The sequence below is a fragment of the Tamandua tetradactyla genome, chromosome 12 (genome assembly GCF_023851605.1).
Source record: "Tamandua tetradactyla isolate mTamTet1 chromosome 12, mTamTet1.pri, whole genome shotgun sequence".
Lineage (NCBI taxonomy): Eukaryota > Metazoa > Chordata > Mammalia > Pilosa > Myrmecophagidae > Tamandua > Tamandua tetradactyla.
Genome location: NC_135338.1, coordinates 75,558,729 through 75,585,071, shown reverse-complemented (window position 1 = coordinate 75,585,071; position 26,343 = coordinate 75,558,729). Strand labels below are relative to the sequence as shown.

At 36.6% G+C, this 26,343-nt stretch overlaps 1 pseudogene; it reads left to right on the top strand.

The window, feature by feature from the left end:
• The window catches only part of LOC143651455 (receptor-type tyrosine-protein phosphatase alpha pseudogene), a 43,682-nt pseudogene extending 25,383 nt beyond the window's left edge, over positions 1-18,299 (top strand).
• Positions 18,300-26,343: the final 8,044 nt, after the last annotated feature.

The window sequence follows — 26,343 nt, the reverse complement described above, 5'->3', positions numbered from 1 at the left end:
CTTTATGGGATGAATTTGTTTTTTTTTTTCTTCCTTCTTAAATTTCTTTATTGAGTTCTGCCTACTTCCATTTCATAGCCTTCTATTTTCTTATCATTTCTTATTTGAATATATTTTATCTTTGCTTTGGGCTCTTGTGTCATAGAGGTGATTAATTCATTCTCTCTTTATAATTTAGAAGAACTAATTTTTTATAATTTTTATCAGCTCTGTGGAAACATTTTTCTCATGAGGTTTTTCATCTGTCTTTTATGGGTTCTTCCTTTCCATTTTTCTTGGAAAATATATGTAGATGGATTATTTTCTCAACCTTGTTCTATGCTTGAGGAAGGTGTGTCTTTCTAGGATGTCTGTTTTAGAGGGTATATTAAGGGAAGGAAAGATTACCATCTTCTAATCCTGCAGGGATTTTCCTTATATCTACGATTTGTATATTTCTTTGGTGGTGTTACTGGTATTTGTTGTTTTAGCTAACCAGATCCTAGCAAACTAAGACACAGTCAGCAAAAATAGACAGCTATAATGTTGATCAAATTAGAGAGTCTCTATTCTCCCCTAGTTCCACAGAGTCATGCTTTAAAGAAGACTTTCTCTGCACTTCACCATTTAACTCCTGCTCCCCTGCTTTCTGGAACAAAGCTAGACTCAGAAGTGTTCTTTCTGGCAGCCTCTGTACACACCTAAATAGGGCAGATTTGGGGTTTATGTTTTGCCATTGGGGTCTGATCATCCTCCTTGAGATATGTACTGTGTAGACTTTCTTTATTCTGCAGCTTATGCATTCTTCTGCTGCTTATTTCTGTACAAACTCCTATCTGACCACTTTTGTTTCTGGTTGTTCTTTACTATATGTTGAGGTTTTCAGAGTTTCCATTCCCAATTTCATTGAAAGTAGAGTTTATTATTCTGCTTCTTGTTCTCCATGTTGCTTTTAGAGGAATTTCCAGAAAAAGAGAGAAAACCTGCCTAATGTTGCCACCTTTAATCTTGGAATGCTCCTCAACCATTTTAATGTAGCTAGCCCTTTATTTTTCTAGATTTTGCTATCACTCCACTTCCTGAGAGTGTGAGATTTCCTGCTAGTTGCATCTGTTGCGCCACTGTTGACCTGTTATGATGGTTGGTTTCTTTGAGGGGGTTTGTGTTTAATTCATATTGGGTGGGACAGCAGCCATTTTTCTGAATTGTGAAAGCTTCCTAATAGAGCTGGTTGTGTCCATTTTTATGCTAATTTCTCACATTACATTCCTATACTACACAAGTACTATAAATCTAGATTCAATATCCCTTGTAGGTTTAGAATTTAAATTTATTGCCTATGATTTTTTTTCGAGACCATAGAGATTGAAAAAAGTCCCAATGGTGTTTTATAGTTAGATAATAGAGTGTTCTAGTTTCCATTTTATGGACATTAAAACCCTTTGAGATTACCAATTATATAATATTTGATTATGGGCTGTTCTGTTTGCAGTGTTAGGTAAGGCAGGAGAAGGGAGAAATTGACTATTTTAAAATTGAACCTGCAGTTAAACTATTTCTAAAACAGATCTGTGATTATGATTCCTTCTTGCTTATTCCTTTCTCTTCAACTCCCCATGGGTAACAGGTTCCTAACTTGTGTCTCCCAGACTCACACCAGTCTCCATTGCTGAGGACTCTCATACCTAATGGTCATGCTAGAATGTTTCACAGATTTAATTTTGATATTGCGAAGGAAGGTAAACATAAGACAAATTACAGTAGTCGAAGCAAAGGCTAATTATTCAGAAACTATGTCTTGTAGTTATGGCCCTAAAAAAAAAAAAAAAAAAAAAAAACTTTGTTGACTCCTTCAACCAAGATAGTGGCATAAGAAACTCCAGGCTGCCATTCTCCCCCCAAATCTTTGACTAATTAGCAAAAGCTGGCAGAGCCAGTTCCCTTAAAAAGTTAAAAATGTGCAGCAAGTGGGTGAGTGCTGAATTAAGAAACTGCAGCTTTAAAAAAAGGTGAGGGGTGGGCCACAGTGGCTCAGCAGGTAGAGTTCTCGCCTGCCATGCTGGGGACCTGGGTTTGATTCCCCGTGCCTGCCCATGCTGTTCTAGTTTGCTAGCTGCCAGAACGCAACACACCAGAGATGGATTGACTTTCAATAAAAGGGGATTTATTTAGTTAATGTATATTTCTTCAGAGGAAAGGCCACTAACTTTCAACTGAGGTTCTTTCTTATGTGGGAAGACCCAGGGCAATCTCTGTTGGCCTTCTCTCCAGGCCTTTGGGTTCCAACAACTTTCCCCAGGGTGATTCCTTTCTGCATCTCCAAAGGCGTGGGCTGAGCTGCGAGTGCTGAGATGAGGTGTGCTGAGCTGCTTGGGGTGTGCTACGTTGAGCTCTTTCATTTAAGCACCAGACAATTAAATCAAACATCATTCATTGCAGCAGGCATGCCCTCTAGCTGACTACAGATACAAGCAGCACAGATGAGGTCCACATGCCATTGGCTCATGTCCACAGCTATAGAACTAGGTATCTTCACCTGACCAAGTTGACACCTGAACCTAACTACCACACATGCAAACAAAAAAAAGGTGAAGTACATAGTACTCTTGGTTGTCCCTCCCCTACCACTGGTATGGTATGGAGCCAGCATGCATTTCCACTGTGGGTCTCTGGCCCTGTCCCAGAGGGAGCCAAGGAACAACTATGTGCATGCCAAGATCACTGCATATTAGGTGGTACCCTGAAAGACTTATCCAGTCTGCACTCGTCTTCAACTTGCCCTCTGAAAACTTTTCCTGCAAACAGAAGTAGCTTTCAAGGAGCAAAGTAGGTACCCATAGCCATACCCCTTTCTTGCAGCAGGCTGCCATGGGGTCTTGCCACTGACTAATTCACTGATGAAAGAAAAGAAAGTAAATATCCTTTTCTCAAAGATTAGGGGTGGGCATGGCTGATCACTGATCATGACTTTTGATTAATGAGAGATTAATCAGAGACCTCAGAGATCTGAGGGCCCAGCTCTGAGGATGATCATTTTCCAACCCCCTCCAAACAAAGGTAGTGGAGGAGACTTAAAGACACTAGGCTTCCTTAGGGCTGCAGGAGAGTTAGTTGAAGTGCTGCTTTTGATGGGCAAGCCGAGAAAACTCAGCTATGGGGGCCCATAAAAGAAGACAATCATCGAATTCATTAATATCCAAGGATATCTTGAAAAAGAAAAATGAAGTTGGAGGACTCACAATTCCCAATCTTATAACTTACTGTAAAGCACAATAATCTAGACAGCATGACACTGACACAAGGGCAGTCATATAGACCAATGCAATAGAATTGAGAGATCAGAAATCAAACCTCAAATGTTTGACCAAGTAGTTTTTTACAAACAGCAAAAACCAGTCAACTGGAAAAACATAGCCTCTTTAACAAATAGTGCTCCAAAAGCTGGATGATCATTTGCAAAACAAAGCAAAAGAAGGAGGAACCCTACTCACACATTATACAAAAATCAACTAAAATTTATCAAAAACCTAAATATAAGAGTTATAACTATCAAACACCTAAAAAAACAACAGAGAAGCCTCTTCAGGACCTTGTGTTAGTCAATAATTTCTTAGATGTATACCAAAAGCATTGGCAACAAAATTAAAAGTAGAAAAATGTAACTTCATAAGAATTAAATAAACTTTTGTGCTTCAATGGACTTCATCATGACTATAAAAAGACAAGCTATAAAATGGAATAAAATATTGGGAAACCACATATCCAATATCAGTTTTATTTCCAAAATATATAAAGAATATACATCCTCAGCAGCAATAACAAAGCAAACAACCCAATTTAAAAATGGTCAAAGACTTGAATAGACATTTCTCCACAGAAGATATATAATACCAATGGCTAATAAGCATATGAATAGATGCCCAACATCGTTAGCTATAGAGAAATGCAAATCAAAACCAGAATAAGATCCCATTTTACACTTAGTAGAATGGCTACTATTAAAAAAAAAAAACAAAAATAAAAAGTGTGGGAGTGTATGTGGAGATATAGTAACAGTCATTGCTGGTAGAAATGTGAAATGGTACAGTCACTGGGGAAAGCATTTTGATGCTTCCTCAGGAACTTAAGTATAGAATTACCATATTACATGACAGTCCTACTTTTAGGTATGTATCTAAAGAATTAAAAGCAGGGACTCAAAGAGATATTTGCACACTGTTCTTCATAGTGGCACTATTCACAATTGTCAAAAGATTGAAGCAACCCAAGAGTTCATCAAATAGATGAATAAACAAAATGTAATACATACCTACAATTGAATATTATTCAGCCTTAAAAAAGGAATGAAGTTCTGATACACAAATCAGTGACAAATGAATGGACCTTGAAGATATGTTAAGTGAAATAAGCCAGAAACAAAAAGACACATTTTACATGATCTCACTGATATGAAATAACTAGAATAAGCAAATTCATAGAAACAGAAACAAGAATATAGGTCACCAGTGGCCAGGGTGAGGGTAGTGAATGGGAAGTTAATCATTAATTGGTGCAGCGTTACTGCTTGGCACAATAAAAAAGTTCTGGTAACTCATGGTGGTGATGTTAGCTCAACATTGTGAATGTGATTAACTCCATTGAATTATATATTTGAATGTGGTAAAAGTGGAAATTTTTGACTCTCTCTCTCTCTCTCTCTCTCTATATATATATATATATGTTACAAGAGTGAATTATTTTAAAAAATAGGAGGATATTAGGCAAAAACTGAACTATTTATGGGGTATGGCTAATGAGAAAATGATGATAATGTTATTTCATGAATTGTAACAAAGGACCACACTAATGCAAAATATTAACAATAAGAAAACTGCAAGTTTGTCAGGAGGTGTGATGATTAGGATCTAATGTCAACTTGGCCAAGTGATGATGCTCAGTTGTCTGGTCAGACAATAACTGGCTTGACCATTCCTGCAAGGATATTTCATGGCTGGCTGAAAAGCCAGAAGACTGGGTTATTAAATCATCAGTCAGTCAATTGCGGCTGTGGCTGATTACATCTGTGATCAACAAAGGGCACATCTCTTGCAAACAAGATAATCCAATCATTGAAGGCTTTTAAGGAAGAAGAGAGACTTTTGCTTTTTTTTCTTCAGCTACTGAGCCTCTTGTGCAAAGTTCTTCAAGACCCTTCATCTGAGCTGCTGGCTGCACAACCTGCCCTATGGATTCTTGTCTCTTCCATTCCCACAGTTGTATGACACCTTTATAAATTTCATATTTATAGATATCTCCTATTGGTTCTGACTAAAACAGGGTTACTATATTGGAACTCTATTTTCTGCATGATTTTTCTGTAAATATACAACCTATGCTGGTTTGAAACTGTCATGAACCTCAGAAAGTCATACTCTTTTAATTTTTTCTTGTGGATTTTGGCACCTTTTGTGCCTGAGACATTTTGATTAGGTTATTTCCATGGAGATATGATCCATCCAATTCATAAAGGGTCTGAAGCCCTTTATGAGAGAGAGCCCTTTATGAGAGAGAGCCCTTCATGAAAAAGAGCCAGAGCTGTTTAGAGAGAAAAAAGAAATCATCATCATGTGCCATCTCATGTGTTTTAGCTTGCTAGCTTCCAGAATGCAATATACCAGAAACAGAATGGCTTTGAAAAAGGGGAATTTATTAAGTTGTTAGTTTACAGTTCTAGGACTATAAAAAGGTCCAAATTAAAGTAAGGCTATAAAAATGTCAAATCTAAGGAATCCAGGGAAAGATACTTTGGTTTAAGAAGGCTGATGACATACAGGGTTTCTCTTTCAACTGGAAAGGCTCAAGGTGAATATGGCGGTGTCTGCTAGCTTTGTCTCCAGACTTCTTGTTCCATGAAGCTCCCCTTGGGGCAGTTTCCTTTTTCATCTCCAAAGATGTCTTGCTGTGCAAACTCTGTAGCTCTTTCCAAAATGGTTCCCCCTTAAAGGGCTCCAGTAAGCAACCCCACTTTGAATAGGTAGAGACACACCTCCATGGAAATCATCTAATCAAAAGTTACCAACCACAATTGGGTGGGTCACATCACCAAGCATAATTTAAAAACTCCCACCCAGCAATACTGAATGATGATTAAAGGACATAGCTTTTCTGGGGTTTACAAATTCAAACAAGCACATCGTGTGACAGAGGAACCCTAGATGCCATCAGCCTCCTTTTAGTGAAGATACCCTCTTGTTCATACCTTAATTAAGACATTTTCTTGGCCCTAGTATTGCAAATTTGTAACCTGATTCTTTGTAAAGCCAATCCATTTCTGGTATATTGCATTCTGGAGCTATAGCAAACTGAACCACAACCTCTCCAATTGAAAAAAAAGAAAGCATTTATAGCTATTCCTATGTAATATCTAAAGCTAGCATAATTCTACTTCTGTTGATTAAATAATATGTGAAAACCTATACATACATGATTACTTTGCCACCACAGTGGGGATCCCCACTCCATCTACTTTACTGCAGTTTATTTGAATGGGGTTTTGCAAAGAACTGTATCAAATACTGGGATTTTCTACATATAAAGAGGGAAAAACAGCAAGATACAATTAGGATGATAAGAACATATGTTATTATGTTCTGTTTATGGGCTTCAGTTATTAAACAAAATCACTTGCAGCACTACAAAGATTATTTTGTTAGAGGTCCATTTTTATTGGCTTCTTAATGATTTCTGCATACCCTGAATATATGAGATCAATACTTAATCACCTTGTTGGACATTTTTAAAATATACTAGAAAATTGTGCTATGTGGGAGGTCCTTCAAATGTGTTTACTCAATATTTATTCATTTTCATTAGACCCTTTAAAGTAATTCAGTAGCCACTAACAGTCAAAACTTGCAACTTTGAGGTGTAGAGAGCAGTTATTTAATTTCCGTATGTACAATTTCTTTTTCCTCACTTCTGGTAGCAGGAAAAAAATCATTCTGCTCTATTTTTGCATCTGACTCAGGAGAAATGAGAAAAGTGGTTTATTTGCTGTGACCGTGCTTCAACATTTTCTGAAAGGTAGCCAGAGAATTTGGGGAATATGGGAGTGGAACAACGTCTTTTAATTGTCTTCCTTCTCCTCAAACTGAAGTATCAGCAAGTACAGGCATTCCTAAACTAGATGTACAATCGAAAGGCGTTCTGTAGCTTTGGGCATCTCATGGAATTCTGAAAAATGGAGCATGGAAATATTATAAAGGGGTGCATAGTGAATTATTTTTTGATGCATAGAAGAAAAATAATCACATTGCATGAGTTACTTCTGCTTGAGTCTCATCATACCTGGGTAACATGACATTTGCTTGCAGTTATGAATGAGGGGCTTGAAGTCCTAAGTCATATTTCCAAACTTATTTCAATGGATATATAAAAATATCTTTAAAGCAAACTAACTGATAGGAGGGACCAGCAAATTGAGAACTGGATTTAATGGGTTAACTAGAAACTCAGGAAATAGGACATTCTTAAATAGAATTTCTTTTAATGATTATCATTCATAATTGCTGACAAAATTTAATTTGACTTTAGTAATTTTGAACTCTAATACTATTCCACAGATATAAACAGAAAGAAAGTTTATCTGTTAATCAGGTTTGCACCAAATTCAATTTGCGTTAGAGACAGATATTACTCAATCAAAGGGAAGTTTTTTGAAAATTTGGAATTTTTGTTCTTTTATTTGAACATGTCTTGACTCAGGTGAGAAGTTTCAAAGAGCTTAGAATTTTTGTTAGAAGCAAAGAATAATTAGGATTTCCCAAAGAAACTAGAGGTAGACTGCCTTTCTTATTGCACCAGTCATATTGTGTTACAATTAATCTTTATGTGTCTGTCTTCCTTATATTTCTGTGAATTAGTCAAGGTCAGAAACCATGCCATAATATCTTTTGTTATCTCTTCATGCACATAAGAGTGTAATACAGAGTAGATTCTAAATAAGTATATTTTAATACAATAATGCATGAGTGAATATAAAATTGCTTCATATAAATGAAAGCACAGCCATATTCTAGCATAATATTATATGTCTTTCCCAGCAGTCTTCCTGTGACTTTCGTGTCTTCACAACAGTTTCCTATGCAAAGGAGAGAATATTTAATGAGTTCTTAGTTCTTTACACTATGGTAAAGACTGTTTCGATTTTAGGAATTGTTATTATGTGTAGTGTTGTTAGTTATTTTATTTTGCTTACGCTTTTAAGGACAAATTTTTGAAGTTTTTTTTTTTTTCTTTTCCATTTGAAGTTGGGGTTGAATCATCCCCCGGAAAAATCATGGGCAGGTCTTAATCTGTGCTCATGCGGTTCAGAACTTATTTGTAAATAGGACTCTGAAGAATCTATTATTAGTAAAGATGAGGGTAAACTGAATAAGGACAGACCTTAATCCACTATGGATTCCATAAGCAAAGGAAATTCAGAGGCAGTCTGTAAGTAGTAGGCAGAAGTCAACAGAAATCAGACACAAACACAAAGAGATCTCCACGTGACAAAGGACTGCCAGAATGCTAAAGACTCTGGGAGAAAGCAAGCCCTGTCAATGCCTTCACACTGGACATCAAGCTTCCAAAAGGCGAGACAATAAATTCCTCTTATTTAAGCCAATTTAAGTTAAATAGCCTATGGTATTTGTCATAGCAGCCCTGGCAAACTAAAATAGTCTATCAAACAGGAGACATCTGAAAGCAACTGTATTAGCCTTCAATATTTACATGGTAGTACCTGGTGATTTAGCAGGAGACCCAATATCTAGTTTACTGGTTCACTATCAGATGGAATTCTGAAGGTTTGCAGCTTAAGAATTACTTCATTATACCCTAGGAGAGGAAAATAAAGAGCCTGAGGGGAAACAAATGATCTGGCTTTGTTGATTAAACAATATGTTCAGGCTTAGATTTGAACAAAGCGTGGGCAGCAAGGCAGTGGTCCCTCAAAAAAAAGTGACTAATGTGGTTGTCAGCCTCTTCAAATTAATTTAATTGTAGTTAGCACACATGGTACATGCTTATCACAAAAAACCATGCTAAAATGAAAACATACACTTCCAACCCTTAAGAAATATAAAGGGTAGATTCTGTAAGAATCTTTTGAATATGGTAGCCAGAACACAGATGACAACCTTCTCTCCCTTGCTTCTTCCTGCTGGAAGATGATTTTAACAAGGAAATCATCATGGCTACTGTTAGGGGTTGGAAATGCAAGTGTATAGCCTAAAATCCATTTGAATCTGCTAAAGCAGAAATCAGATACTGGGTGCAGAATGTGAAATTCTGGTTGGGATGAAGCATCTCTGAAAAATGATCAGCAGAGGTGTGTACCCTTGTGCTGGGAGCAGGGGTGATAATGGCCCAGTGACCACAGCCAGTAAAACTCAGCAGATGACTTCAGTTTACAGAGAGAAGAAATTATAGCTTGATGTGTATGTGGGCAGATGTAGCTGTCCTGAAGGGTATGATAGAATGGGAGCAGAGGTTCTATGAGGAAGGAGAGAGGAGGATGTGTACTTTGAGATAAATCACTGAGTTGCATATCATGTATGTATAATTTTCTGTATTTCTGTTATGTTTCAGAATTAGAATATTTATAAAAAGAAAAATAGGGTGCATGGGTGGTTCAGTGTAGAATGCTTGCCTTCCATGATGGAGACCTGGGTTCTATTCCTGGACTATGCACTTCCCCTCAAAAAAAGAAAAAAAAATATGATGCATCCATGTATGATAGAGCAATTTTTTGCTACGTTCCAAAGAATTACCTTGCATATCTCCTTAGTAACTTTAAGAAAATATTAATAAATTCTGATAATTAAGAAATCATCTGTTTACTATAAAAATGTATGCTTTTAGATCAGAGAAAATATTTGAAGTTGTATTCCATAATTAATTTTTAAATAAACTTTGTATTTTGAAATAATTTTTTAAAATAATTTAAGATTTACAACATCAATACAGTGGGCTCTCTTATACACACACCTTGTTTCCTCTATTGTCAATAAATTAATTTGATGTATTTATCACTGTGTATGAACCAATATTGATGTATTATTATCAACTAAGCCTATATTTTATTAGGAATCTGTATTAGAGCTCTCTAGGGAAATAAAACTGACAGAACATATATATAATACATATAAAATACATATATATGAAAATTATGCAAACAATACGAGACATTTTATAGTAATTGGCTCGTATGACTGTGGGGAATGGCAAGTCCAAACTCTGTGGGGCAGGCCACAAGCTGGAAACACAAATGAAAATTTCAGATTGCCCAGGAGAAGCTGGCTGGCTGAAGTAGAGATGGAAATTCTCCATTCTGACTGCTGAAATCATCACTTCTCCTTTTAAAGTCTTCAACTGACTGTATGAAACCTGTCATTGTCAATCGCCTTGGTTGATTGTAGATGTGATCAGTTATAGATACAATCAGCTTCCTGATGATTTAAGTCCAGGATTTACCCTCATAGTAACAATAAGGCCAGTGTTTACTTGACTGAAGAAATGGACACCATTGCCTGGACAACGTGACATATGAAATTAACCCTCACAGTTTCCTTAAGCTTTTACTAAATGTTCTTTTCCTATGCTAAGCTCCCACTCAGAATCTCACATTACATTTAGTCACCATGTCTCCTTGGGATCCACTAGTCTGTGGATATTTCAGACTTTCCTTGATTTTTATGACCTTGACCGTTTTGAGGAGTACCAGCAAGTATTTTATAGAATGTGCTTCAGTTTGTTTTTGTCTGATTTTTTCTCATGATTACAGCGGGGCTATGGGTTGTTTGGAGGAAGACCACAGAAGTAAAATACCATTCTCATCCCATCAAGGATACTTACTATTAACATGGCTTACCACTGCTGGGGTTGATCTTGATCACCTGGCTGAGATAGTAGTTTCTCAGGTTTCTCCACCATAGAGTTACTCTTTGATCTCCCTTTGTCCCTTATGGGAGGAAGTCACTATGTAACATTCACACTAAAAGGGTTGATTTCAGAGTCCTAACTCTCAAAATTAGTCTCCAGCTGCGTGAAGCAAAAATATTTAGCCACCCAACTTCCCGCCTCACTTCTGTATCCTTCTTTATAAATGGGTAAAATGAAATCACTCTGTGAGGAATAATTGAGTGCCATTTCTAAGTTGAACATAAAGAGAAGTGTTTCTGCCTGTCTATTCACATTTAAAACTGCAATATTGTACTTTTATTCTACTTGTTCACTGGCCACAAAGCTCTAAACCTCCTTTTCTGAAGACAAATCAACTTACTTCTCAGGAGATCTGAAATGCTCACTGGCATTAATATGCTCTATGATTATGAAAAATGTTTCTTTGGGAACCGAAAGATGAAAATTAAAAAAGAAATGGCAAGTACTGATAAGTATCTAGTATTCAAAAGAGAAATAGGGCTTCAATATTAAAGAAACAAACTCATAATATTTTAAACACATAATTTGTGATTGTATGTTCAAAGCTTGCTTATGTTCATGGTTATTTATTCTTCCATGTAATTGCATTTTGAGTGATTTCAGTTTCTCTAGGAATCCGACTGGAATTTTTACTAGTCTTACATTAACTTTATAAGATAATTAAGGAGGAAATGATATTTTATTTAGTACAGAAGCTGAGGGTTTACAAAAAGATCATGCATAAAATACAGGATTCCCACACACTGCCCCACCACCAACTCATTGCATTTGGGTGGAGTATTTGTTACGATGGTGAAAGAAATTTTTACAAATGTACGATTTTTTAACAGTAATTACCTTTGTAACAATTGATAAAGGATTATAAAAATAGCACTATCAACCATTGTCCATAGTTTATATTAAGTATATTTTTCCTACATACCACCTTATTATTAACACTTTGTATTAGCGTCATACATTTATTATAATTCATGAAAAACCTTTCTTATAGAGTACATCATCTATTATTGGGTTCACTGTGTTATACTATCTTACGTTTTATATATTCATTTTTAAGCTGGTAATATACAGGACTCAAAGTTTCCCCTTTTAACAACATTCACCTATATAATTAACTGTGGTTATTCACATTCATGATATTGTGCTACAACTACCATCATCCATTTCCAAACCTTTATAATCAACCTAAATAGAAATTCTGTACAAATTATGCATCAACTACCCATTTTCTAAACACAATCTATCTGACAACTATAATCTAGATTTTAACTCCATGAATTCCCTTATTGTAATTAGTCTGTGTCAATAAAATCAGAGAATAATTGCCCTTTTGTGTCTGCTTATCTTAATCAATATAATGTCCCCACATTCATTCATGTTGTCACATACATCAGGACTTCATTCTGTTTTATGGCTGAATGATAATTGCATTGTATGTTTATACCCCATTTTTCTATCCATTCATCTGTTGATGGACATTTGAGTTGCTTCCATTTTTGGGCAAATGTGAACAATGCCACTATAAGTGTAAGAGTGAAACTATCTGCTTGAATCCCTGCTTTTAGTTCTTTTGAGTTTATATCTAGTAGTGGAGTTGCCAAGTCATATGGTAAATCTATAGTTAGCTTTCTGAGAAACTGCCAAACAATCTTCCATTATCAGCTGCACCATTTTACATTCCACCAGCAACAAATGAGTGTTCTTATTTCTCCACATCCTCTCCAATACTTGTAAATTTCTGTTTGTTTTTTTTTTAACCATTCTAGTGGATGTGAAATTATATCACGGTTTTCATTTGCATTTCCATAAGAGCAGGTAATGTTGAGCACATTTTCATATGCTTTTATCCACTTGTACTCGTTGGAAAAATGTGTATTCAAGTATTTTGTCCATTTTGTCATTGGGTTGCTTGTCATTTTATTGTTGATTTGCAGGAATTCTTTATATTCTAAATATAACTCTTATCTGATTTGTGGTTTCTTAATGTTTTCTCCTATTGATTAGATTGACTTCACTTTGAGGGCAAACGTTTTTAATTGTGAAGAATTCCTATTTAATTTTTCTTTCATTACTTGTGCTTTGGCTATAAAGTCTAAGAAACCATTGTCTATCAAAAGATCTTGAAGATGCTTCCCCACATTTTCTTAGAGAGTCTTATGGCCCAGGCTTTTATATTTATGTCTTTGATCCATTTTGAGTTAATTAGTGTGAAACAGTGCTCTTCTTTCAATCTTCTGCATATCCAATTCTCCCAACATCATTTGTGGGAGAGACTATTCTTTCTCCATCAAGTGGGCTTGGCGGTCTTGTAAAAAATCAATTATCCTTAGATGTGAGGGTCTATTTTTGAACTCTCAATTCAATTCTATTTTGTCACAATGTCAGTCCTGTGCCAGAAGTTTGCTCTTTTGACCACATAGCTTGGTAATATGCTCGAAAGTCAGGAAGTGTGATTCCTCCATCTTTGATTTTTTTCTTTTTCAATAGGTTTTGGCTATCCAGAGCCAAACCTTTCCAAATAATTTGATAATTGACTTTTCTATTTCTGCAAAGTAAGCTCTTGGAATTCTGATTGGGATTGCATTGAATCTTTGCTTTAGTTTGTAAGCTGCCAGAATGCAATATACCAGAAATGGAATGGCTTTTAAAAAGGGAATTTATTAAGTTGTAAGCTTACAGTTCTGTTCTACGTCCATAAAAATTTCCAAATTATGGCATACAGAGAAAAATAACAACTCCAAAGAAAGGGCCAATGAAGTTCGGGGCTTCTCTCGCCCTCTCTCTGGGAGGGCACATGGGGACATATGTTAGCTTTCTCTCTTCATTTCACAAGGCTTTCATAGGAGTGTTCTCCTTCTGCATCTCCAAAGGTCTCTGGCTCTTTCAAAAACGGTTCCCTTTTAAAGGACTCCAGTAAGCAACCCACCTTGAATGGCCTCTCCATGAAAACAATAAAAAATATTTTTCTGCAATGTATAATCATTACACCTTTAACTAGTGAAAGTTTTACTTATTCTTTTTCAATTCGGATGTCTTTTATTTATTTTTCATTCCTAATTGCTCTGGCTAGACTTTATTGTACAATGCTGAATAATCATGGTGTCAGCAGATGCCAGACATCCCTGTCTTGTTCCAGTAATTAGGGAGAAAGCTTTTTAATTCTTTCAACAGTGAGTATGATGTTAACTGTGGGTTTTTCATATGTCCCCTTTATCATGTTGAGGAACTTCTGATTGTTTCTATTTTTCTAAGTGCTTTCATCAAGAAAAGAAAAATATTTTATTTATGTTGAGCCACCCTTGCAAACCTTGGATAAATCCTACTTAGTCATGGTGTGTAATTCTTTTAATGTGCTGCTGGACTTGACTTATAATAATTTTGTGGAGGATTTTTGCATTTATGTTCACAAGAGAAATTGGTCTGTAATTTTCTTTTCTTTCAGTATCTTTTTCTGGCTTTGGTATTAGGGTGATGTTGACCTCATAGAATGAGTAGTTAGTGTTTCCTCCTGTTCAATATTTTTGCAAGAGTTTGAACAGGCTTGATATTAAGTTTTTTTTGAATGATTGTTCTTCTCAATTTCATTTAGTTTTGCTCTCACTTTGTTATTTCTTTCTTCCTGCTTGCTATGGGATTAGTTTTCTGTTCTTTTACTAGTTTCTCCATATGCGCAGTTAGGTCTTTGATTTTAGTTCTTTGTTCCTTTTAAATGTAGGCATTTGGGCTACAAATTTCCCCCTCAGAATGGCCTTCACTGCTTCCCATAAGTTTTGTTTGTTGTGTCCTTGTTTTCATTGTCTCAAGATATATACTTGTTTTCCTGGCAATTTGTTTTTTCGTTGATGCACTGATTGTGTGATTGTGTTATTTAACTTCCATATATTTGTGGATTTTCCAGTTCTCCACCTATTATTAATTTCCAGCTTCCTTGCATTATGATCAGAGAGGATGGTTTGTATAATTTCAACCTTAATAAGTTTATTGAGACTTGTTTTCTGACCCAACATTTGCCTCTCCTGGAGAGAAGAATGTATATCTTGCTGTTTTGGAGTGTAATTTTCCATACATGTCTATTAGGTCTAGTTCATTGATCATATTAAGTTCTCTATTTCCTTACTGATCTTCTGTCTAGATACTATATATCTTGACAAGAGTGTTGCATTGATGTTTTCGACTCTTATTGGAAAGGTGTCTATTTCTCCCTTCAATTTTGTCAGTATTGGCTTCATGTGTTTTGGAGAACCATGATTAGGTGCATACATATCTGTTCCTGATGGATTATCCCTTTTTTGGTATCCTTCCTTGTCTCTTCTAACAGCTTTTAACTTAAATTCTATTTTTTTCTGAAATTAGTATTGTGATTCCAGCTCCTTTTTTGGTTTCTATTTGCATGGAATATCTTTTTTCTAAACTTTCTTTTCAACCTTGTTGTAAACAACATATGGTAGGACCAGGCTGTTGTAAACAGCATACAGTTGGATCAGGCCTTTTAAATTCATTCTTCCAAACTGTATCTTTTGACTGGGGAGTTTAATCCATTAACATTCAGTGTTATTACTGTAAAGGCAGTACTTACTTTGGCCATTTTATCCTTTGGTTTTAATCGTCATATCTTTTTTTCTTGTCTCTCTTTTCCTTTATTGCAGCGTCACTTTTGTGTAGTTGATATTTTGTGAGGTATCTGACTTTGCCCTTTCTCATTTCAGTTTCTGCATCTTTAAAAAATAATTTCTTTGTGCTTACCCTGGGGTTTATATTAGACAGCCTACATCTATAACCCACTGATTTGAAGATATTGAGTAGCTTTAATAGCTTACATATTCTCTGAATCTTCACACTACAAATCATTCTCTCCTGTTTTTCCCTTTCAATCTGCAGCATTTTCTTTAGTAATCCACATAAGGCAGGGTTTTTTTTTTAAATAAACACTTTCAGTTTCTGTTTATGTGAATATTTAAATTATCCCTCATTTTTGAAGAGCAATTTTGCCATATAAATAATTTTTGGCTGACAGTATTTCTCTTTTAGTGCCTTAAATATATCATACCACTGCCTTCTCACCTCCATAGTTTCTGATGAGAAATTGGCACTCAGTCTTATTAAGGATTACTTGTGTATGATGAACTGCTTTTCTCATGTTGCTTTCAGAATTCTTGCTTTAATTTTTTGCCATTTGACCTTCTGAATAGTATGTGTCTTAGAGTAGATCCATTAAGATGTATTTTGTTTGGATTACCTTGTACTTCTTGGACATGTGTATTCATGTCTTTCATAAGAGTTGGGAAATTTTTGGTCATTATATCCTCAGATATTATTTCTGCCCCTTTTCCCTTCTCTCTTCCTTCTGGGTCACCTATGAATGCTTATATAAAAGCTTCATGTTACTCAAATCCCTGAGACACTGCTCATTTTTTTTACTCTTTTCTCTATAAATATTCTTCTGACTGCATGATTTCAATTATCCTTTCTTTTGTCTCACTGATTCTTTCTGCTGCCTGTTCAAATCTTCAGTTGTATGCCTGTGGAGTATTTTTAATCTCTAAGATTTTGCTTTTCATCCTCATAATTTTTATTACATTTATTTTTATACTTTCAAATTCTTCTTTATGCTCACACACTATCATAAAAGAACAAATTAATTAATGAAGAAGGATAAAAAGGAGAAATAGAGGATAGTCTTGGAACAAAGCACATCCACCAAGACATAGTGATCAACCTGAAGGAGAGAAAGGACTGTAAGTGTGCCCAGTACTGGCCAGACCAAGGTTATCAAATTTATGGGAATATCCATGTGTCAACAGAATCTGTGACCATCCTGGTGGACTACACAGTCTGAAAATTCTGCATTCAACAGATAGGCAATATGACCAATGGTAAGCCACAATGCCTCATTGATTCAGTTCCACATTACCAGCTGGCCAGACTTTGGAGTGCCTTTCACCCAGATCAGCATGCTTGCTCAAGTTCCTCAAGAAGCTGAAGGTTTGTAACCATCAGTATGTGGAGACCATTGTGGTCCATTGCAGTGGGGGTAGGGTGTGTGGGTACCTTTGCCATCACTGATGCTATGGTGGACATGATGCATATAGAGCTGAAGGTGAACATGCAGAGATTTGTGAGGTTGATCTGGATGCAACACTGCCAGCTGGTATAGATGAAAATGCAGTATGTCTACATATACCAAGCTTTTCTGGAGCATTATCTCTATGGGGATTCAGAAGTGGGAATTGCTTCTCTAGAAATCTATGTGCAGAATATTTTCAAAAAATTCCCAGGTACCAGTAACAATGGGCTATAAGATTTTAAGAAGTTAACCCCAACCAAAATCCATAAAGACAATATGTGGATTGGAAACCCACCAGGCAACATGAGAACCAGATTTTATAGACCATTCCATATGAGTTCAACAGAGCAATCATCCCAGTTAAGAGGAGAACAGAGACTATGTGAACAGATCTTTTGTTGATGGTTGCCTGCAGAGGGACTCCTACATCACCAGCTTAAGCCCACTTCTGCACACAATTGAAGACTTCTGGCAAATAATCTGAGAATGGGCATCCTCGTCTATCATGTTGCTAACAGAACTGGAGGAGAGAGGTCAGGAAGAACATGCCCAATGCTATCTATCTGCTACACTGGTGTCTTATGGAAACATCACAGTGGAGCTGAAGGAGAAGGTATGTGAGACCCACACGGTCAGAAACCTCCTGATACTGACACTAAGGAGAACATGAGCTGGCAGATCCAGCAGTTCCACTTCCTGGCTAGACTGAAGTAGGCATCTCAATCCTGAGAAAGATAATCAGCATCATCACAGCCATGCAACAGCAGCAGTCAGGGAATTATCTCATTTCTGCATGCTGCAGCATGCGCAGAAAGGACAGGAAACTTCTGTGCCCTGAACATAGTTCTGGAATAAGTAAAAGTGGAGAATATTGTGGATGTCTTACAGACTGCTAAGACCCTGCAGTTGTGAGTTGCCAGGAGTGACCCCTTTCTAAGAAATGGCAGGGATTTTCCAGAAGATAAAAGTTGGTCAAGGATGAGCTCTTGATGAACTTTGCTGATGAACCATCAACAAAAGATGTGTTCAGATAGTCTCTGTTCTCCTCTTAACTGGGATGATTGCTCTGTTGAACTCATATGGAATGGTCTATAAAATCTGGTTCTTGTGTTGCCTGGCAGGTTTCCAATCCACAGCTTGTTTTTATGGATTTTGGTTGGGGTTGTCTTCCAGACTGCCAAGACCCTGCAGTTGGCCACACATGGTCCAGACACTGGAACAGTATGAATTTTGCTATAAGGAGGTACAGGAATATATTGACATGTTATCAAATTATGCCAACCTCAACTAAGAGGCAATATGGTCCCTGAATAGAATTGTTTTCTTTAATATTTGGTAATATTCTGTTTTGTTAAGTAAAAAAAAAAAACACAAAGTCAAAAACAGTGGATTTATTGAAGGAGAAACTGCTTGAGCCAAGAGATCGCAAACCAAAGAAGTTGGAATGAGAGTCATTAAATAGCAGACAGGTGACAACAGTTTATAAAGGCAACTAACTAGGGGATTTCCAAATGAGAAATTACAATGATTGGCTGTCATTTAAGTTCTTCATTTCGTAGGAGGGTCTTACAAAGTGGGGAACAGATATACATTGGTTAGTAAAATATACTTGTCCATTTTTAATAAGCTATCCTTACTGGACTGAGGCCAATTTATATTAAAAGTTGCAAAAATTGCAACTTTATTGGGTGTGCTTTGCTTTCTCAGAGAGCTCATCCTTGACAACTTTTATCTTCTGGAAAATCCCTGCCATTTCTTAGAAAGGGGTCAGTCCTGGCAACTCCAAATGCAGGTGGCCATTTTATCTTATTTAACAGTTTATATACCCAAAATTCTGTGTATACTTTATAATTATTTTAGCAATTGTTGCATACGCTTCTATTACTTGTTGGGTGGAAATTTTACATGTTAGCACAGCTTTTTCCAGTGTTTCATTACGAAATTAAATAGTGCTATGTTGGATTGATATTGTGAAATCCTGTGCCTGGAAATTGGGCTGAATTGTTGTTTGGTTTATGCATATGAAGATAAACACAAAACCTATTTCAGGTAGCTATACACCAACTAAGAGAAAAAGCACAAAGTGCTCAGAGCTCTGGAGGAAGGTGGTTGTCTCAATATCCATATGAGGTCCTCTGTTCTGTCCCTTCCACTGTAGATAATACTTCCCCTCTCCACCGATGCCCCCCTTCTCCTATTGCCCACGTTGAACCTAAGGGAATAGGGGACCAGCGTGGTATCTCTGGCACCACACTAGGATTAGCATGTAATAAAAACTTTGACTCCCTGGAGGAGCATAAAAAGAGCCAGGGATCTTAGCCTAGCACTGCCTTTGCCAAGTACAATTACCAATCAGATGAGCAGCTTCATTTGGATCAACTAGTACTGAAGCCCTTTGAAAGATCTCTCTTTGTATTGACTCAGAGTATGAGAAATATATCTAAGCAAATGTTCATTGCTAAAAATATCATGGAAATAAGAGCCAGTTCACAAGCCCACATCTGAGGGCATAAGAATAAATTCCTCTTTTTAATTTCTGTTAGAAATAATGAAATGGGGTGATTTAGTAGTGCAGAATCTGCTAACTGTATTCTGCACCTTCGCATGAGGTACGACCAGGGATGTGTGCAGACAGGATGGGCAGAATCATGAGTGAGCAATAGGCAGAGCTCAGCTTTGGATCAAGCAGTTCTGTCCTTGTCCACCCTCAAGCCCAGGCACATGTCTCAGCCTTAAATCTTCAGTGTAAAGAAAACCCCAGCAAGGGGACAGTGAGGAAGGAGGCAAACCCAAGGAGGTGCCTGCACTGCTGGCATGCTGGAGGAAGGTATCCCAAGACATGTGGTCATTCCACTTAGAAATAGGGAGTATCCATTCAGGTCCTCCATGATATCTACATCTTACCTCTCTGGGAGGAAAAACTCCCAAACTGCAACACTGTGCTCTGGCCAGGCATACCCAGGAGCAGCTGCTCCTCAGTTGGCCCTACTGTTAGTTAAGTACCACATTCACCATTGCCCCACCTGACAACCTCCAAAAGGGTTTTCCTCCTGTGCCATCAGACATAAGGAGAAAGGATTGGGTCATCAGACCCAGTGGTCTGCTCCATGGAATCCTACACTATTGCCTTCTCCTTGTTCTGCAGCCACAGCTCTATCTCTGCTCTAAATGATGGAAAGCTTGCAAATAAGACAAAATATGCATAACAAGAAGGTTTGGAGAGGGGCTGAGTACTCCTCCCAGTGCAGCCTCTGATGGCAAGTACAGCTTTGGGACAATTACTTAAATTCTGAGTCAAGTGTCCTCCTCATAAACTGAGATTACAATCCTCCCATACAGGTTGTAGGAATAACTGGAGATGGTCTAGGGAAGTGTCAGGTCTGCTCCTTCATGGAGTGAGCTTATAAAGGGGAAATTAGGATGAAGGAGGCCAGGGGTTATTCATTACCTAAGCAGGGAGAGAGATAAGCCCCATTTCTCAGGGGCCCCGGAACATGCTCACTGTTTGAAAGGTCTTCCCAGGTTTTGTTGTCACGATGAGATTTTATACATACATTTCTATAGAGTCTTGCCCACTTTCTTTTTATAAATTTATATAAGTATAAACTTCCCATTAACATTCTATTCACGAGTGAGTATAGCATTATGGTGAGTTCAACACTTACACAGGTCTCAGCCACATATCACAAACTACCCAAGTATGCAAACCCTCAAGCAACATTGTTCCTCACAACTCTAAGGATATCGGGACAGTGTTAACAAACTGCAAGAATTCAGTAACCTATCTAACCTGCAGACATAGGAAGCAGCCTGAATGAATATCCTTTTCTTTAAAAACTCTTGCTTGGAACTGCCAAAACTGGATACACCTTGGATTGCTACCTACATCTGTGCTCCCCAAACTACAATTCTAAGGCCCCCAATAAATGCCTTTGTTGCTTTGCAGTTCAGTTTGTGATTTCTCAATATTCTTTATAATAAACAACAAAAACAAAAACAAAAAATAAAATCTCAAGGAAATCACAGTGCCTCAATTCACAAGGCTTTCTCTAGGAATGTAACCTTATAAGTTCTAGAACTGCTGCATCACAAATGAATCAGAGACCAGGCATAGACCACTGCTACCAATTTAGCCCAACTCTTCTGCCTAATCTGGAAATTGAGCCCAGCACCTAAAGCAATGTACACAAAATTGGTTCCAGACCTTTAACTTTTGCCTCTCTGCTTAAAATCTGTCCAGGACACCAGCATAATTTATCCATCTGGTTAATTTTAGCAGGGTAAATTATGAGAATGAGGATATCTGGTCCAGGAAAATACGAAAACAAGATTGAAGACATCTGGAATATTCCCCATATAGTTGTTTTCCTGACTCATTTAAATTGAGGCTTCATTTCTCCATGTACACAGTTATACATTTTTTACCTCTGTTAAATTCCTTGCTACCATCACTTTATGCTCCCTGCTCTACACACTTCCACCCCTGGTTTCCATGTTTCATGCCTCCACCTGTCCAACCTAGAGGCTTCTTGATGTCCCATCTTCCTGCTCTCCAGTGACTTTCTCCTTTTCTCTACTTCAGCCAGACTTGCTGATTGTTCTATTTAAGTTTTTCTTTCTTTTTTTTTTTTTTTTTTTAACATGGGCAGGCACTGGGAATCGAACCCGGGTCCCCTGGCGTGGCAGGCAAGCATTCTTGCCTGCTGAGCCACCGTGGCCCGCCCCTATTTAAGTTTTGCCTCTGTTCCTTACAGTCCATCTCCACAATCACAGATTCAGCTGTCCCACAGGCATCCATATCAATTTTCCTTCCAGAACACATGAATAACTGCAGCCATTAGTTATTGGCTTCATCAGGACATCTGACCCTCTGCCCCCAAATCTAATAGGGCCCTCTTGTCTTCATTTCTTCCTGAATCCAACCAAATAACTGGCTCATATATATTTTTTTCCTTTTTTTTCAATTTTATGGACATATTCACTCCACACAAATCATCCATAGTATACAATCACTGGATGACAGTATCATCACATAATTATGCATACATCCCCATGATCAATTTTACATGTTCATTACTCTAGAACAGAAATAAGAACAAAAACTAAAACCAAAATCCTTCCCTATCCCTTAGTCCCCCTATTGCATTGACCCATAGTGTTGGTGTAGTAAATTTGTTGCTGTTGATGAAAGAATATTAAAATATTACCATTAACTATAGTCCATAGTTTGCAATAGCAATGATTTTTCCCATATATCCCTCCATTATTATTCCTTTCTTTACATTTTTAGTAGTTCATGCAAGAATTTACTTACAAAAGTGGCTTTAAATAGCCACTTTCAATCAAATTCACCTAAAATCCCAAAGACAAGGTACTATCACCTCTCTACATTCCCAAATATTTAAGTTCCACATCATTAACAATTCTGTATATATTAAGTAACCAATCCCTGTTCTCTAGCTTCTGTCTATCTCTACGTAACCTATATTCTACATTTTATGACTCTGAGTTTACATGTTCTAATTAGTTCATATTAGTGAAACCACGCAGTATCTGTCCTTTTAAGTCTGGCTTGTTTCACTCAGCATTATGTAAAGGTTCATTCATGTTGAACCTTGCTTGAGGACTATGCTCCTTTCTTACTACTGCATAATATTCCATCATATGTATACATCACATTTATTTTTAACTACTCATCTGTTGATGGACTTTTGGGTAGTTTACATCTTTTGACAATTCTGAATAATGCCACTATGAACATCAGTGTGCAAATGTCTGTTCGCATCACTGCTTTCAGATCTTTTCGGTATTTGCCAAGTACCAGAATTGCTGGGTAATAGGGCAACTCAAAATTTAGTTTTCTAAACCACCAAATTGTCTTGCATTTTACATTCCCACCAGTAGTGATTAACTGTTCCTATTTCTTCATATCCTCGTCTTCATTTGTAGTTTCTTGTTTGTTTATGGCAGCTGTTCTTATAAGTGTGAGATAATATTCATTGTGGTTTGCATTTCCTTAAAAGCTAATGAAGATGAATATCTTTTCATGTGTTTTTTAGCCACTTTCATTTCCTCTTTGGAGAATGTCTACCTATATATTTTGCCCACTTTATAATTGGGTAGTTTGTCCTTCTATTGTTAAGTTGTGAGATTTCTTTATATATATACTGAATGTCAAACCCTAATCTGATATGTGGTTTCTGAATATTTCCTCCCATTGAGTTGTCTGTCTCTTTACCTTTTTGACAAGGTTCTTTGAAGTACAGAAGTGGTCAATCTTGAGACTTTCTCCTTTATCTATTTTTTTGTTGTTGTTGCTTGAGATTTGGGTATAAGTTCTAAGAAGCTATCTCTTATCGGTGGGTCTTGAAGCTGCTTCCCTATATTTTCTTCTAGGAGTTCTATAATATTGACTCTTATCATTAGGTCTTTTTCTACTTGGAGTTAATTTTTGTATAGGGTGTGATATAGGGGTCCTCTTTCCATTGAATATGGATACCCAGTTTTCCCAACCCCATTTATTGAAGAGATTATTCTGTCCCAGTTCAATGGATTTGGAGACTTTGTCAAAAATCAATTGACCACAGACCTGAGTATCTATTTCTGAACTCTCAATTCAATTCCATTAATCAATATGTCTATCTTTGTGTCAATACCATGCTGTTTTGACCACTGTGGCTTTATAATAAGTTTTAAAGTCAGGAGGTGTTAAGTCCTCCCATTTTCTTTGTCTATTTAGGATGCTTTTGTCTATTTCAGGTGCCTTTCCCTTCTAAATAAATTTAGTTACTAACTTTTCTAACTCTGCAAGTTAGGTAGTTGGAATTTTGATTGGTGTTTCATTGAATATGTATATCAATTTGGGTAGAATTGACATCTTAACAACATTTAGCCTTCCTATCCATGAACACAGAATGTCTTTCCACCTACTTACATCTTCTTTGATTTTTTTTAGCAACGTGTTGCAGTTTTCTGGCACAGGTTCTTACATCCTGTGGTTATATAACTTACACCCATGGTTAAGTTTCTTCCTAGATACTTAATGCTTTTAGTTGCTATCATGAATGGAATATTTTTCTTAGTTGCCTCCTCAGTTAGGTCATTACTAATATATAGAAACACTACTGATTTTTGTGCATTTATCTTGTATCCTGGCACATTGCTTAATTTGTTTATCAGCTCAAGTAGTTTTGTCATAAATTTCTCAGATTTTCCAAGTATAGGAAAATGTCATCTGCAAATAATGAGAGTTTTACTTCTTCCTTTCCAATTTGGATGGCTTTTATTACTTTTTCTTGCCTAATTGGTCTAGTTAGAACGTCTAACACAATTTTGAATGATAGTGGTGACAGTGGCTATCCTTGTCTCATTCTCAATCTTATGAGGAAAGCTTTTAGTCTGTCACCATTGAGTATGATGTTGGCTGTGGCTTTTCATATATGCCTTTATCATATTGAGGAAATTTCCTCTGATTCCTACCTTTTTCAATGTTTTTAACAAGAAAGGATGCTGAATTTTGTCAAATGCCTTTTCCACATCAATCAACACGATTGTGTGATTATTCCTTTTCAATTGGTTACTATGCTGTATTACATTGCTTGATTTTCTTGTGTTGTGAACCACCCTTGCATGTCTGGAATAAATCCCTCTTGGTTGTGGTGTATATATATTTTTTAATGTGTCATTGCATTTGATTTGCAAGTATTTTATTGAGAAACTTAAAATCTATATTCATTGGAAAGATTCATATGTAGTTTCCCTTTCTTGTAGGATCTTTATCAGGTTTTGGTAATTAGAATGGCATTTTCTTCACAAAATGAATTTAGGTAGTTTTCCCTTTTCTTCAGTTTTTTTAGGAAGAGTTTGAGCAGGAATGGTGTTAGTTCTTTTGTGAATGTTTGGCAAAATTTGCCTATGAAGCCATCTGACTCTGGGCTTTGCTTTGTAGGGAGGTTTTTGATGACATCAAATTATTTAATTTTGATTGATTTGTTGTGATCTTGTATTTCTTCTCAATTCAGTATAAGTTGTTTGTGTGTTTCTAGGAGATTTTGCATTTCATCTAAGTTGCCTAGTTTGTGGCTATTTGTTCATAATAGACTCTTATGATATTTTTACTTGGGTTCATGGTAACGAGCCTTTTTCAGTTTGCTAAAGCTGTCAGAATGAAATATACCAGAATGGATTGGCTTTTACAAAGAGGATTTATTAAGTTACAAATTACAATTATAAGGCCAATGGAAATGTCCAAATTAAGGCATCAGTAAGAGGATACTTTCACTTAAGAATGGCTGATTCCATCTGAGTTTCTCGAACACATGGGAAGGCACATGGTGACATCTGTTGGCCCTTCTCTCCTGGGTTGGTTTCAAAATGGCTCTCTGAGAATCTGTACTTTTTCCAAAATGTTTTCTTCTTAAAGGACTCTAGTAAGCAGATTAAGACCCACCTTGAATAGGCAGATGACATCTTCATGGAAACAACCTAATCAAGACATTCCACCCAGCAATAGGTTTGCCCCACAAGATTGGATTAAAAGAACATGGCTTTTCTGTTCTAACAGTTGCAAAACAGCAAAATTCCCCTCTCATTTTTAATTTTGTTTATTTGTATCTTCTCTCCTTTTTACTTTGTTAGTCTAGCTAAGGGTTTGTCAATCTTGCTGATCTCAAAGAACCAACTTTTGGTTTTACTGATTCTCTCTATTGTTATTTTTTTCTCCAATTCATTTATTTCTGCTTCAATCTTAGTTATCTCTTTTTTTCTACTTGCTCTAGGGTTAGTTTTCGGATCTTTCTCTAGTTCCCCAGTTGTACATTAAAAATTCTTCCCCTTAAATGTAGGTATTTAGAACTAAAAATTTCCCTCTCAGTAATGCTTCACCCCATAGGTTTTGGAAAGTTTCATTCTCATTTTATTAGTCTCCAAATAATTACTTATTTCTCTTGCAATTTCTTCATTGACTTAATGGTTTAAGAGTGTGTTTTTAACTTCCATATATTTGTGAAATTTCCATTTCTTCAGTGGTTATTGATTTTCAGCTTCATTCCATTATGATCAGAGAAAGTGCTTTGAAAATTTTAATTTTTTAAAAAATTATTAGACCTACTTTGTGCCCCAGCATATGATCTATCCTGGAGAGTGTCCAACAGTCTATATATGTCTGTTAAGTCTAATTCATTTATCATATTGTTTCTGTTCTCTATTTCCTCATTGATCCTCTGACTGGTTGTTCTAGCTAAAAAAGAAAGTGGTGTGTTGATATTCCCCACTATTATTGTAGAAACATGTATTTCTCCCATCAGTTTTTCCAGTGTATGCCTCATGTACTTAGG